This window comes from Populus alba, chromosome 19, assembly GCF_005239225.2.
Source record: "Populus alba chromosome 19, ASM523922v2, whole genome shotgun sequence".
Lineage (NCBI taxonomy): Eukaryota > Viridiplantae > Streptophyta > Magnoliopsida > Malpighiales > Salicaceae > Populus > Populus alba.
In genome coordinates this window covers 11,709,098-11,724,048 of record NC_133302.1, presented here as the reverse complement: position 1 = coordinate 11,724,048, position 14,951 = coordinate 11,709,098, and the positions used below count along the sequence as shown (strand labels likewise).

At 32.3% G+C, this 14,951-nt stretch overlaps 1 long non-coding RNA gene across 1 annotated transcript; it reads right to left on the bottom strand.

Annotated features, from left to right (window-relative positions):
- Positions 1 to 12,961: 12,961 nt before the first annotated feature.
- On the bottom strand, positions 12,962 to 14,729 carry LOC140955121 (uncharacterized). Its single transcript, XR_012168853.1, has 3 exons — positions 14,571 to 14,729; positions 13,766 to 13,822; positions 12,962 to 13,100 (listed from the first exon to the last, which is right to left on the bottom strand). It is a non-coding gene; the product is annotated as an uncharacterized lncRNA (long non-coding RNA).
- Between the last annotated feature and the right edge of the window lie 222 nt (positions 14,730 to 14,951).

Sequence of the window (14,951 nt, the reverse complement as noted above, 5' to 3'; positions counted from 1 at the left end):
TTTCATGGCTTAGACCTAGAAAATCCATACTTGCATTTAAGGGAATTTAAGGAGGTCTGTAACATCTATAATGACTTAAATTGTAGCATGACACCATTAGATTAAAGCTTTTTCATTTTTCATTAAAAGATAAAGCTAAAAAATGGCTACAAAATTTGAGACCAAGATCTATTCGTGTTTGGGATGAAATGCAACAACAATTTTTAAAGAAGTTTTTTCCGTCTCACAGAACAAACTCTTTCAAAAGAAAAATCATCACTTTCACTCAAAAGTCAGGACAAACATTTTAATAATGTTGGGATAGGTATAGAGACTTGCTTAATACTTGCCCTCATTATGGTTTTGAAACATGGAGATTGGTTTCACATTTTTATGAAGGGTTAACACCTAGAGATAGGCAAATGGTTGAATTGATGTGCAATGGAACTTTTGAAGATAAAGATCCTAATGAAGCAATGGAGTACCTAGACTTGCTAGCCGAAAATGCTTAAATTAGGACACCACAGGTACTTATAAGGCACCAAGTAAAACTCAACCTCATACATCTAGTGGAAGTATGCATAACCTTAGGTTAGATCACGACCTCCAAGCCAAGTTTGCATCATTAGCTAGAAAAGTTGAAGCACTTGAATTGAAAAAGAGTGGTCAATTAAATTTTGTTCAAGACATTGTGTGTCATTCAACCTCCTGATTGATCATTACCTTTTGAAATAATGTGTAACGCTAGTGATTATGTCGTGGGCGCTGTCTTAGGATAAAGAAAAGATAAGAAACCTTATGTGATTTACTATGCAAGTAAAAATTTAAATAGTGCTCAAATGAATTACACCATCACTGAAAAAGAATTACTTGTTGTAGTATTTGCATATGATAAATTCAGGTCTTATCTTGTTGGCTCACTTGTTGTTGTTTTTAGTGATCATGTAACATTGAAATATCTTCTTTCTAAGTAAGATTCTAAGGCTAGATTGATGCGGTGGATTTTGTTACTTCAAGAATTTGATATCACAATCAAAGACAAGAAAGGCACCGAAAATGTTATCGCAAATTATTTGTCAAGATTGATAATAAATTCAAAATCTGACATCACACCAATCGATGACTACTTTCTTAATGAATCTTTATTTTCCATTTCTACGATGCCTTGATTTGCTAATATTGTTAATTTTCTTGTTTCAGGACAATTGCCAGCTCATTGGAGTACCCAAGATAAAAGAAAGTTCTTAAATGAAGTGAAGAACTTTTATTGGGATGACCCGTATTTATTTAAATATTGTCCTAATCAAATATTTTGAGATGCATTCTTGACAATGAGGTAAGTAGTGTCATTAAATTTTGTCATTCTGAGGCATGTGGGGGGGTCATTTCTCGTAAAAAAAGACAACTGCAAAAATCTTACAAAGTGGAATTTATTGGTCAACCATGTTCAAGGACTCACATGCATTCTATAAGACTTGTCAAAATTGTCAAAAGTTGGGATCTATTTCAAAACATCATATGATGCCTTTAAATCCTATTCTTGTCATTGAGATCTTTGACTGTTGGGGTATAGATTTCATGGGTCCATTTCCTCCATCATTTGGTTTCATGTACATATTAGTCGCAGTAGATTATGTTTGAAAATGGATAGAGGCAATTCCAAGTCAAAACAATGATCACAAAATAGTGATAAAGTTTTTGAAAAATAATATTTTGAGTCGATTTGGAATCCCTCGAGCCATGATAAGTAATGGTGGAACACATTTCTGCAACAAGCCATTTGATTCTTTAATGAAGAAATATGGAATCACATACAAAGTTGTCACCCCTTATCACCCTCAGACAAGTGGACAAGTAGAGCTTGCTAATAGGGAGATCAAACAAATCTTAGAGAAAACAGTGAACCCTAATAGGAAAGACTGGTCTTTAAGACTTAATGATGCACTTTAGGTTTATAGGTGGTATGATTGCATTTTCAATTTCTTATCTATAAATTCTTCTCTTCCTTCCCTTCATTTCTACTCAACCCATACATTCATCAAATATAGAAGTGTGTAGAAATGGCAGGTTCCTCAAGTCATCACATAAGAAATATTAGTGTTTTCGGTGGATCCAGTCGTGGGAAAGAAAAAGAGTTTTTAGAATTAGCAAATCATCTTGGTCAGGTACTAGATGAGAGAAAGATTCCTTTAGTGTATGGGGGAGGCAGCCTTGGGTTAATGGGGGGGGTGTCAATAGCTGTATTTTTAGGAGGCAGTCAAATTTTAGGGGTTGTCCTCAAAGCTTTAGCAAATGGGGACATCATTGGAAAAACAATTGGAGAGGAACTACAGGTCCCCACAATGTTGATGTGGGATCGATTGAATGCCATGTTTAACCATATTGATACCTTCATTGCTTTACCATGTGGTCTAGGCACATTGGAAAAGATCTTTCATATTTCCTCTTGGGCCCAACTGCACATTCACCATAAACCTATAAGTTTGTTAAATATTAATGGTTTTTATGATAATTTGTTGTCTTTTCTTGATCAAGTTGTGGAACAAGAATTTATAACATCTTCGACACGACAAATCATAATCTCTACTGCTACTGCTGAACAATTTATTGACCAACTACAATCTTTCATCCCTGTCATTGATCCCTACATGAGCCGCCTAAATTGGTCAACTAAGGAAAGCCGTAAAAAGCTTAGATTAGACTTGATCCTTCATTTGTGAAACCTTAAGTCTTTTGGTTTTATTAATAACATATTATTTTGTTATGTCTTATATTTATTTAAGTGTGTTTCAGGTTCGTCATTGTTTGTTGTTTCAGGTGATGTCTTCTATACTCTATCTTTCTACCTTAGGACATTGAGAACAATGTCTCGTTTTGGTTAAGGGGAGAGGGTAGTAGTTAAAAAAAAAAACTAACTTACTAACTGTTTTTGCTATTATTAAAACCATTTGACAAAATTGATATTAGGATGGTAGAGTAAGGAGTCAGTTTTATTAACTCTTGAGACGCATCTTAGTAAGTATCCTTATTAGGATGGCAGAGTAAGGAGGAAATTTTATTGACTCTTAAGACGCATCTTAGTAAGTATCATCACCAAGGTCTATCAGAATACTTCTTGAAATATTCAGGTTTACAAACTCTCATATTGTTATCACTTGATCCTGCTCATATACTCATTTAACAAGTATTCTTAAACCTTCATTTTCACACACACACTTTAACATATGATTGTGGGTTGCACATTGGATTATTACATTATTTATGTTCTTTTGTTGAAGGTAACAACTAAGGAAAAGTGATGGTATATAATTTGCAAAAAAAAAAATTGATAATATTGATGATAATAAAAACATAGATAAGTTTGGTTTCGTAGCCTCCCTAACCTAAGCAATTAAGCTCAAAGGGGTGTTTTAACATCTAATACCCTAAAGTCAGCTGACTTGGGAGCTATTGGCCCAAAGCTTGTTACATGTGTTAAGGAGAAAAGCTTAAGGGAATCAAACATTAAACTATCTATGTATCAGTATCTGCAACCCGAGTTACTATGCTCGTAGGGGTGTCTCAACACCTAATGCCTTAAGACCAATTGGTTTGAGAGTCATTAGCCAAAAACTCGTTACATGGGTTAAAGATGCATTGTATTTTAAGTTGTATATGTATATAAATAATAAAAAAAACAAAAAAGAAAAAGAAAAAAACAAAAAAGAAAGAAAATAATAATAATAATCCCAACCAAAGGAAGTTAACCTTAAACATTCAAACATAATATTGTTTTCTTCCAACAAAAGCCCCATCATCTATGTTTTCATTGAGCACATAAAAAGAAGGTTTATTAATATCTTGTTTAAGAAATATGAAGCAGGAATATAAATTTAATGAGAGTTTGTTTATCTGGATAGATTAATGGAAGTTGAATGATGAATGCCTTGTTTTGTGGAACTTGCAAATTGTTTTATTATTTTAACACTTTGATTACTAGGGACTAGTAATAAGCTGGTTGGGGGGGTGATTAGTACTTAAAAGTACATGTTTATCAAGGTTTTATATCATCATTTTACACTTGAAGTATCAATAACTCCTTAATAAAAGCATGTTTTGTAATAACAAGTCTAATACTATAAGATACCTTAATATATGGTAAATGTTCATCTTAAATGCAGGTCTATCACATAAATCAAAGGATTTATTGAGGAATTCAACTACTGAAATTGTGAAGATAAAGAGAGGGTGAAGCTTAGAAAAGAAATGTTGGTGTAGTCCAAACTGGAACACAATTCGGTAATTGGGTCATATCTCGAGTTCTAGATGTCCAAATGATCTCAAAGTTTTACACATATTTGGTAAGACATAGGCCTACAACTTTCATGTGGAGGCTAGGATTTAAAAAGGTCGTTTTCAAGTCCAAATTATAGCAACAACGGAGAAGTCCTAATTTGTGTTGCAGCCCGAACACTGTTCAGTGTTCAGCGCATATCTCGAGTTATAGAAGTACAAATGACCACAATTTTTTTTCCTAGAAAGCTAAGAGAATTTCCTAGAACTTTCATGGTACAGGTGGTTCCAATTCTGATGTTAGCAATGATGTTTTATTCAAACAAGAAGATAAGGATTTTCTCCAAGTCAAGATGTGGCCACCCACTCAACAATTATTTATCAAATCAATAGTTCCAAAATTTGGCTTATAAAAGGAGGCATTTGCCATGCATTTCGGCATCTTGGTGTTCAAATCAAGATCATGCTCTTGCTCTCTTTCTTTGTATTTTGTAATGTTTAAGTTTTATTTGATGTTATATTAATCTCTTGTTTATGCTTTTCATTTCCTTTCATTTATTTGTATAATTATGTTCTTATCTTGTTTATTTATGTTTCTTTCTTTCATTATGTTTGGCTAAATTTATTATGTCAAGGTGAAAAGGTTACACTAATGGTGTAAGAATAAGTATAGTATAAACTCAATATGAACTTCAATGCTTGATACTAACATGTTTTATATTTATTATCTTGCTCACTCTTAATACCTTGCTTGTTAAATGGTAAATCTAGATTTGTGTTCAACAACCCTTGGTACAATAAATACTTAGCACTTTCATAGCCCAATCGTATGATATAACCTACACTTGAGTTATGAAAGGAACTTGATTTGTTGTTAACATAAGTTATCACCATGAATACCTGATAATATTTACAAGTATTGGCATTACTCGAATAAGATAATTAATGTAATCATGTTAACAATTATAATCTGATTGGAACCTCCTTTGTGTATGATTTCCAGTTGAGTAATAAGAGTTTATAATATACTTGTTTGAAGTACCATTAATGGATCCTCTAACATTGACATTTGTTTTTATTATTGTTTAATCCTTACATCAATCTTACATCTATTACTATTACTATTATTAATATCATTACTACTACTACTGCTGCTGCTGCTACTACTATTGTTATTATTGGTATTAGTATTACTATTATTATTGTTACTACTACTACTACTACTAATTATTATTATTATTATTATTATTATTATTATTATTATTATTCTTGTTGTTGTTGCTATTGTTGTTGTTGTTATTATTGTTGTTGTGTTGTTATTTATAATTTATATAGTTAACCTTCCTGCGGTTCAACCCCAGTCTTATCGGGTTATTTATTACTTCGACACCCCTGCACTTGGGAGAAGACATCAAGCTTTTGGTCATGTCAAATTCCTCCTTACTTTGCCATCCTAACAATAACAGTTTCGTCAAATGGTTTTAATAACAACAAAGTTAGGTTTTTTTTTTTGTTAACTACTACCCTCTTCCCCCAACCAAAATGAAACATTGTCCTCAATGTTCTAAAGGTAAAAAGATAGAGTATATATAAGAAATAACAAAAACATGAAATATTATGCTAAAAGACACAAATTTTCACAAACTAAGACTCAAATCGTAATTGTGATTGTGGCTCACATCTTCCCTTGGTGTTACGTCCAAAAACAGCTTAAACACTCTTTATGGGTTGGGGATAGGCTTCCCATCCAATTTTCTTAAAAACTAGCAAACATGGTCTTTTATAGTTAGATTCTCAAGACTATGTCGAGCATATTCTTTATGAAAATAGGGCCATAAATCATGAATTGCACGATGCACATCTTCATTAGGATATGTCTCAAGAGTCAATAAAATATTGTCTAAAGACTCCTTATGTTTTAAAATAAATCCTAACTTTTAACAATTTTCATAGGTTTTGCAGAACGCATATGTGTCCTTGAATATGGCTGGGCAATAGAATTCACAATGTAAGATTTTTTCAATCATCCTTTTCGACGAGAAATGACTCCCACATGCCTCAGAATGATAAAATTTAATGACATTACTTATCTCATTATCGGGAATGTATTTTTAAAATATTTGATCAGGAAAATATTTGAATAAGTAAGGGTCATCCCAATAAAAGTTCCTTACTTTATTCAAAAACTTTCTTTTATCTTGGGTACTCCAATGAACTGACAGATATTCTGAAGCAAGAAAATTGATAATATCACCAAACCAAGGCATAAAACTAAGAAAAAGTAAGGATTCGTTAGGAAAATAATCATCAATTGGTGTGATGTCAGATGTCGAATCTATTGTTAATCTTGACAAATGATCCACGACAACATTTTCAATGCCTTTCTTGTCCTTGATTGTTTCCTAAGAATAAATCATTTGCAAATCTTCAAATTCATTGAAGTCAGTTTTATTCAAAGTAGATTCAAATTTATAATAAACTAATTCTTCAATAAGATCTACTTTTTGTAAATCATTATCATCTCTAGGTTGCTTGCAAATGTTTAAAACGTTCATCTCTAATATCATGTTTTCAAAAGATAACTTCATCAGTCCATTCCTACAATTAGTCAAATGCATTAGAAGTTACAAGAAATTGACGTCCTAAAATAACAGGAGTTGAATTACATGCTTCAACAGGTTGTGTATCCAAGATAACAAAATCCACAAGATAAATGAATTTATCAATTTGTACTAACACGTCTTCAACTATTCTTCTAGGCACCTTTACATATCTATCAGCAAGTAAAAGAGTCACAAAATTTGGTTTTAACTCACCTAGATTGAGACTTTGAAAAACCAAATATGGAAGTAAATTCACACTAGCTCCAAGATCAAGTAAAGCTCTTTACATTTTATGTTCTCCAATAAAGCATGAAATTATAGGACAACCAGGGTCTTTATATTTCAAAGCATTATTTTTTTGAAGAATAACACTACTTGTTTAGCTAAAAAGGCTTTCTTTTTCACATTCATTTTTCTCTTCACAATGCACAAGTCTTTCAAAAAATTAGCATAAGAAGGTACTTGTTTAATAGCATCCAACAAAGGTATATTGATCCTTGTTTGAAAGTTTTAAAGATTTCAGAATTGTGATTGACTTTCCTATTCTTTGCAATGTTTAGGTTCAACCATTTCCTTACCCTCAGAGAATAACTCATCTTCTTTCTTATAAGGTTCAAGAATGGGTTTTTCAATAACCTTACCACTGTAGAGAGTAATGACAGATTTGACTTGATCCATGTGTTGGCTTCTAGAGCTACTTGCACTTGAATTATATTGCCCTTTGAGATTTTACTGTGGTTGAGATGGAAACTTACATTTCTCCTAAAAGCTAAGAGCAGATGTGAATTTTGTAAGAGTATCTTTTAAATCTGCTATGGTTTGAGCATATTGAGTGTTAATTGTCTCTTGCTTTTTAATGAATGCATGCACTGTTTCCTCAAGATTTCTTCTAGGATGGGGAGCATAAGGAGGTGAATATCCTAGAGAATTTTGAAAATTATGGTTTGCTTGAAATGGTGGTTGTGAAGTTTATGCATTATTGTTACCACTCTTCTAACTGAAATTTGGATGATTTCTCTAACCAGGGTTGTATATTTGCAAGTATGGATTATGATTTGGCCTTTGAAAACTGTTTAAAGCATTGGCTTGTTCATGGATACATTCCTTAAAAGAAGGCAAAGTTGGATAATAATTGGTTGAATGTTTATTCGTTTCACAAATTTGACACTCAATGTCTTGAACAAATTTTAATTGACCACTCTTTTTCAAGTGCCTCAACTTTTCTAGGTAAATATGCAAAGTTGGCTTGGAGGTCATGATCTTCCCTAAGGTTGTACATTCCTCCATTAGATGTATGAGGTTGGGTTTTACCTGATGCCTCACAAGTGCCTGTAGTGTTTGAATTTTGAGCATTTTTAGCTAATAAGTCTAGGTACTCCATTGGTTCATCAGGGTCTTTATTTTTAAAAGTTTCATTGCACATCAATTCCACCATTTGTTTATCTTTAGGTGTTAGCCTTGCATTAAAATATGAAACCAATCTCCATGTTTCAAAACCATGATGAGAACAAGTATTAAGCAAGTCTCTATACCTATCCCAATGATCCAACCATATTATTCAATAGTTTCACCCATATTTAACTAGTGTTTTGCCTATGTTTTATATATAAAATGCCTTGATATTCTTTGTTTTATGTTTTGAAGGCACTTTTGGATGAAAGATGCAAAAAAGAGTAAATTGGAGGTAATTGGCATATTTGACCATCAGTCGATGTTTTATGCAAAACATGAGCTCTAGAGGTCAAAATGAAGTGTTCCGGTGGCATTAAAAAGCTAACATCCATACCTTTCTGGACATGTAAGGCAAGAAAATAAAATAAGGAAGAGCATGGAAATCGTAGCCTTCAAAGTCAAATTTCACAATCTGCCAATGTTGACCTTCGGCCATTCCGATTTGAATATCTGGAGCTACAAAAGTCCAATTGATGTAAGCTCAATTGTGTTGGATTCCTGACTCAAAGGCCTATAAACGCTTCACATTTAAGAAAAAAATGATGTCATATGATGGAGATATGATTTTTCGAAGATGACAACTAAATTCTGCCAGCAAACAGGTTTCGTGAAGAAACGAGTTCAAATTATGTTATGAAGCATCTAAACCGATATCCAAATTTTTATTTTAGCAATTTAGCTACTATAAGTCAAAGCTTGAAATTTCATGTAAGGCTAATTCTTCCTTTTTAGAAAAATAGTTATTGAAGTACTTAAATGTAAACAGTCTACTTAAGGGAGGACCTATTCGTAAAATAGAGACTAGGGTTTCCTAGGATATAAAAAGAATGAGAGAAAATAAGGGGGGGAGCCAGCCAAGAGAATAAAAACACCCCTTTCCTTTAAGAAACCTTAAATCATGCATCTTGATTATATAAGTATAGTAGGAAATTAAAGGCATAAACAAGAGATTAATATAACATAAAATAAAACTTAAACATTACAAAATACAAAAAAATAGAGCAAGAACATGATCTTGATCTGAACACCAAGATGCCTAAATGCATGGAAAATTCCTCCTTTTATAGGCCAAAATTTGGAACTATTGATTTGATGACTAATTGTTGAGTGGGTGGCCACCTCTTGACTTGGTGAAAATCCTTATCTTCTTTTCTGAATAAAAAGTCATTGCTAACATCAAAATTAGAACCACTTATACACATGAAAGTTCTAGGAAATTGTCTTATCTTTCCAGGAAAAAAAAATTGAGGTCATTTGGACTTCTAGAGCTTGAGATATGGGTTGAACACTAAACAGTGTCTGGGCTGCAGGACAGATTCAGACTTCTCCGTTGTTGCTATAATTTGGACTTGAAAACGGCCTTTTTAAATCTTGGACTCCACAAGGACAGATTCAGACTTCTCCGTTGTTGCTATAATTTGGACTTGAAAACGGCCTTTTTAAATCTTAGACTCCACATGAAAGTTGTAGGCCTATGTCTTACCGAATCTTTCCAAAACATCAAGGTCATTTGAACATCTAGAACTTGAGATATGACTGAATTACCGAATAGTGTTCTAGTTTGGACTGCACTAACATCTCTTTTTTAAGTTTGACCCTCTTTTTGTCCTTTCAATTTCAATACTTGAACTCATCAATCAATCCTTTCATTTATGTTACAGACCTGCATTTAAGATGAACATTTACCATAAATTAAATGTATCTTATATTATTAGGTATGTTATTATAAAACATGCTTTAGTTAAGAAGTTATTGATACTTCAACTGCAAAATGATGATATAACCTTGATAAAAATTCACTTTTAAGTACCAATCACATCCCTCAACCAGCTTATTACTAGTCCCTAGTAATCAAAGCGTTAAAATAGAAAAATAATTTGCAAATTCCATAAAGCAGGGCATTCGTCATTCAACTTCTATTAATCTATCCAGATAAACAAACTCTCATTAAATTTATATTTCTGCTTCATATTTCTTAAACAAGATATTAATAAACCTTCATTTTATGTGCTCAATATATGAAAACATAGATGATAGGGATTTTGTTGGAAGAAAACAATAATATGTTCTAATGTTTAAGGTTAACTTCCTTGGGTTGAGATTATTATTATTATTATTATTATTATTATTATTATTATTATTATTATTATTATTATTTCTTTCTTCTTTTTTTTTTATTATTTATTTGTATATACATACAACTTAACACACAATGCATCTTTAACCCATGTAATGAGTTTTCTGCTAATGACTCCCAGACTAGTTGGTTTTAGGGCATTAGGTGTTGAGACACCCCTACGAGCTTAGTAACTCGGGTTGCAGATACTAATACGTAGATAGTGCAATGTTTGATTCTCTTAAGCTTTTCTTTTTAACCCACAAGCTTTGGGCCAATAGCTCCCAAGTCAGTTGACTTTAGGGTATTAGGTGTTAAAACACCCCTTCGGTCTTAATTGCTTAGGTTAGGGAGGCTACAAAACCAAATTTATCTATATTTTTATTATCATCAGTATTATCAAAAAAAAAAATTTTGTAAATTATATACTATTCATTTCCCTTAGTTGTTACCTTTAACAAAAGAACATAAATATTGTAATAATCTAATGTGCAACCCATAATCATATGTTAAAGTGTGTGTGAAAATGAAGATTTAAGAATACTTGTTAAATGAGTATATGAGCAGGATCAAGTGATAACAATGTGAGAGTTTGTAAACCTGAATACTTCAAGAAGTATTCTGATAGACCTTGGTGATGATACTTACTAAAATACTCCTCAAGAGTCAATAAAATTTCTCCTTACTCTGCCATCCTAATAACAATTTTGTCAAATGGTTTTAATAATAGCAAAAACAGTTAGTAAGTTAGTTTTTTTTTATGTCAACTACTACCGTCTCCCCCCAACCAAAACGAGACATTGTCCTCAATGTCCTAAGGTTTAGATAGAGTATAGAAGACATCACCTGAAACAGCGAACAATGACAAACCTGAAACACACTTAAACAAATATAAGAAGTAACAAAACAAAATAATATGCTATTAATAAAACCAAAAGACACAAGGTTTCACCATTGTGGGGACCTGTAGATCATCTCCAATTGTTTTTCCAATGATGTTCCAATTTGCTAAAGCTTTGGGGACAACCCCCAAAACTTGACTACCTCCTAAAAAAGCATCCATTGACACACCCCTCATTAAACCAAGGTTGCCTCCCCCATACACTAAATGAATCTTTCTCTTAGCTAGTACCTGACCAAGATGATTTGCTGATTCTAAAAACTCTTTTTCTTTCCTAGGACTGGATCCACCAAAAACACAAATATTTCTTATGTGATGACTTGAGGAACCTGCCATTTCTACACACTTTTATATTTGATGAATGTATGGGTTGGGTAGAAATGAAGGGAAGTAAAAGAAGAATTTATAGATGAGAAATTGAAAGTGCAATCATACCACCTATATGTAGGCCAGCTGTAGTCTCTCTCTCTCTCTCTCTATTAATTATTTATAATTTTGAAAAATCATGTGTATGTACAAGTAGTTGTGATTGTGGCTCGTATCTTCCCTTGATTTTACGTCCAAAAATGGCTTAAACACCCTCTATGGGTTAGGGATAGGCTTTCCATCCAGTTTTCTTAAAAACTGGCAAACAGGGTCTTTTTTAGTTAGATTCCCAAGACTAAGTCGAGCATGTTCTTTATGGAATTGTGGCTATAAATCATGAATTGCACGATGCACATCTCCATTAGGATGCGTGGAGATTATCTAAAGACCCCTTACTGAGACCATCCTTAATGAATTGTATTTTATCTTCACGATTTATAGTATCATTCCTAAAGAACGATATGTTGCATTAAGAGTCCATCTGGCACATCTGTGACAGACTTTCAGTTGTTTTGCACGACGTTTCTTTGCAAAAGTGCTTTTACCTATTCCAGGCATGTGTGAAATGAAAGAATTGGAGGACTCACATGATAATCGAACCTTTGCTTCAATTAGCCAGCGAATATCTTCAGGAATTCATGATTCATTAACAACCTCAATCTTGCACACCTAGCACGGTAAATTTTTGTAATCACATTTGGAGGCAAAGTAGGAAAATACCTTTTCAATTTTTCAAGAGTGGTGTCCATTTTCAAATGAGAATTGGGGAAAAGATTTAAAGAAGGGAGAAAGAGCAAACAATTGTACAAATATATACAGATATCAGTTATTATGGGTGCAACACCATCAAAACATAATGTCATGAAATCTTCAAACATTTCTTTACCAATGTCAAGTATTGGGTAATATGTCTAAATTTATGGGATTTTTTTTTTTTGAAAATTTCGGCAGAGTTTCCTCTATTTTTGTTGGTACCAAGTTATCGACAACACTTATATTATATGTCATTATGACTTCCATCTTGATCCAATCATCCTGGATCACATTCCAGTCATCAAACAATAACGCAATACTTATACTTATCAATTAGTAAATCAACATAAATGCACTCCCAAAACAACCGAAAAGATAACAAATTCATCACAAACATAATAAATGCTTACTAACTACATCTATGCCTTTAAACTACATAAATACAACATTAAGATCTTATCATTTTGAAAAGTGATTTGATCATACTAATAACTATACATATATATAATACACCACTACCTATTACACTTTCTACTTGATTTTTGCAACACAAAAGGATTTACACTGAAAGTAAAGACATGAAAATTACATTCCAAAATGGTAATTCATACACAAGAGAATTCCTACATCTAACGATCTGCATCACCTCGAGGTGTACCTGTTTCAACAACAACCATATTAATTAACTTTCTCACTATATTAATCTAATATTAATCAATTACTCTTAACCTTTGAAATTTAGTACTTCTACTTCAATCTAACTTAATCCCATAATTTACATAATCTTTTTAAGACTTAAAAAAAATCCAGTTAATTCCTCTTAATTATCAAATAAATCAAACACTTCCATATAATTACTCAAAAATTCATTTTTCCTTCCTCGGTTACCAATAGACCCAATAATTCCATTCGAATTATCTATTATCCAGCTAACCTCTTTTGTTAGCCAATCAATCTGGTAATTCCATATGAATTACTCCTTATCCGGTTAACTTCTTTGTTAACCAATAAACCCGGTAATTCTCTTTATACCCAAAATTCGGCTAACCCATTTCGGTTAGCAAAATCAATCCGGTAATTCCATATGAATCACCTAGTATCTGGTTAATCTCTTTGGTTAGCCAATCAATCCGGTAATTCCATTCGAATTACCCTGCATCCGGCTAATCTCTTTTATTAGCCAAACAATCCGGTAATTCCATACGAATTACCGCATATCCAGTTAACCTCTTTGTTAGCCAATAAAACCGGTAATTTCACATAATCATAACTCAAATTATTCATTTGCTCCATTTATGTAATATCAATTAAATAAGCAGCTACCTTCTGCTCGGGATGACCCAGCTCCTCCTGTCTGATAACCAGCTCTAGGCACAGCTCCTGAATCAATCAAGTGTCATTATATCATTAGTCCATCAACATTTTTCTTACGTGCCGAAACACAAAGCACGTACTATTTTTATTTGTAATTTGTTCTAATAAAAATTCATTCTCAAATACAACATCATTATTTTACATACAACCTGATATTTAACTCAAGTTACTTATTTGCTTACTTTATGTTCATAATTCCTCCATCAAATAATTCTTCTTTTCTTTATACCCTCACATCATATTATTTATTTAATCTAAATACTATATTCAAATACAATCTAGGCATCTTGTCTTCATATTTTCTTTTAACTAGTTTATTTCTCTTTTAATTTGAATTTACTTATTATTATTATTATTATTATTATTATTCTCTCAACTTAAATGCTATCTCTTTATTTAGTCTTTCTTACATTTTCATTTATCATTATTAAACATGGTTTTTCTAAACATTAACATCAAAACTCATTCTCCCATTTATTTTTCCTTCATTGGCCGAATGTGGTATTTCTTTTTGCTCTCCCAAATCTTTCTTCATTTACTTGTTATTTCAACTTGTTTTCATTCTATTCCATTTCAATTTCATCATTTTCCCTTCCCATCCTAATTCCCCCAAATTCACATAAGAACCCTAAGTTCAAAAATCTAGGATTTAAGGGAAACTAAGGTAAAGTTCCATGAAATTACTTCCTAACTTAATCAAATAAGCTTAGGAAAACATCTAAATCAACATTAAATCCAAACTTCTCATGCTTACCTATTGCTTTTCTTCCAATTTATCTTCTCTTCCAAGGTTAGCTGAATTCCCCTTCTCAAATCCTCCTTCCTTCACTTGATTTAGTGTTTTATAGGTTGAACTTGCAAGTTTATAATGTTATTCTCTCAATTTTCTTATTGTTTTTCCTTCCTTTTCTCTCCTTCTCTCCTTAATGGGTATTTTTTGCCTCTATTTGACGGTCCTTATTTTTTTGCTAGCACTTCCAAGCTCCATTCATCTTAAAATTTTAAACAAATTTTATTCAGTATATTTTAAGGTTCCTCATAAAATTTCAGCTCAATCCGATGATCGGATTGAAAATTACGTCCAATAACGTAAAACTAGTCAAATTGTGATTTTTTGTCAAATTTCCGAATTTCT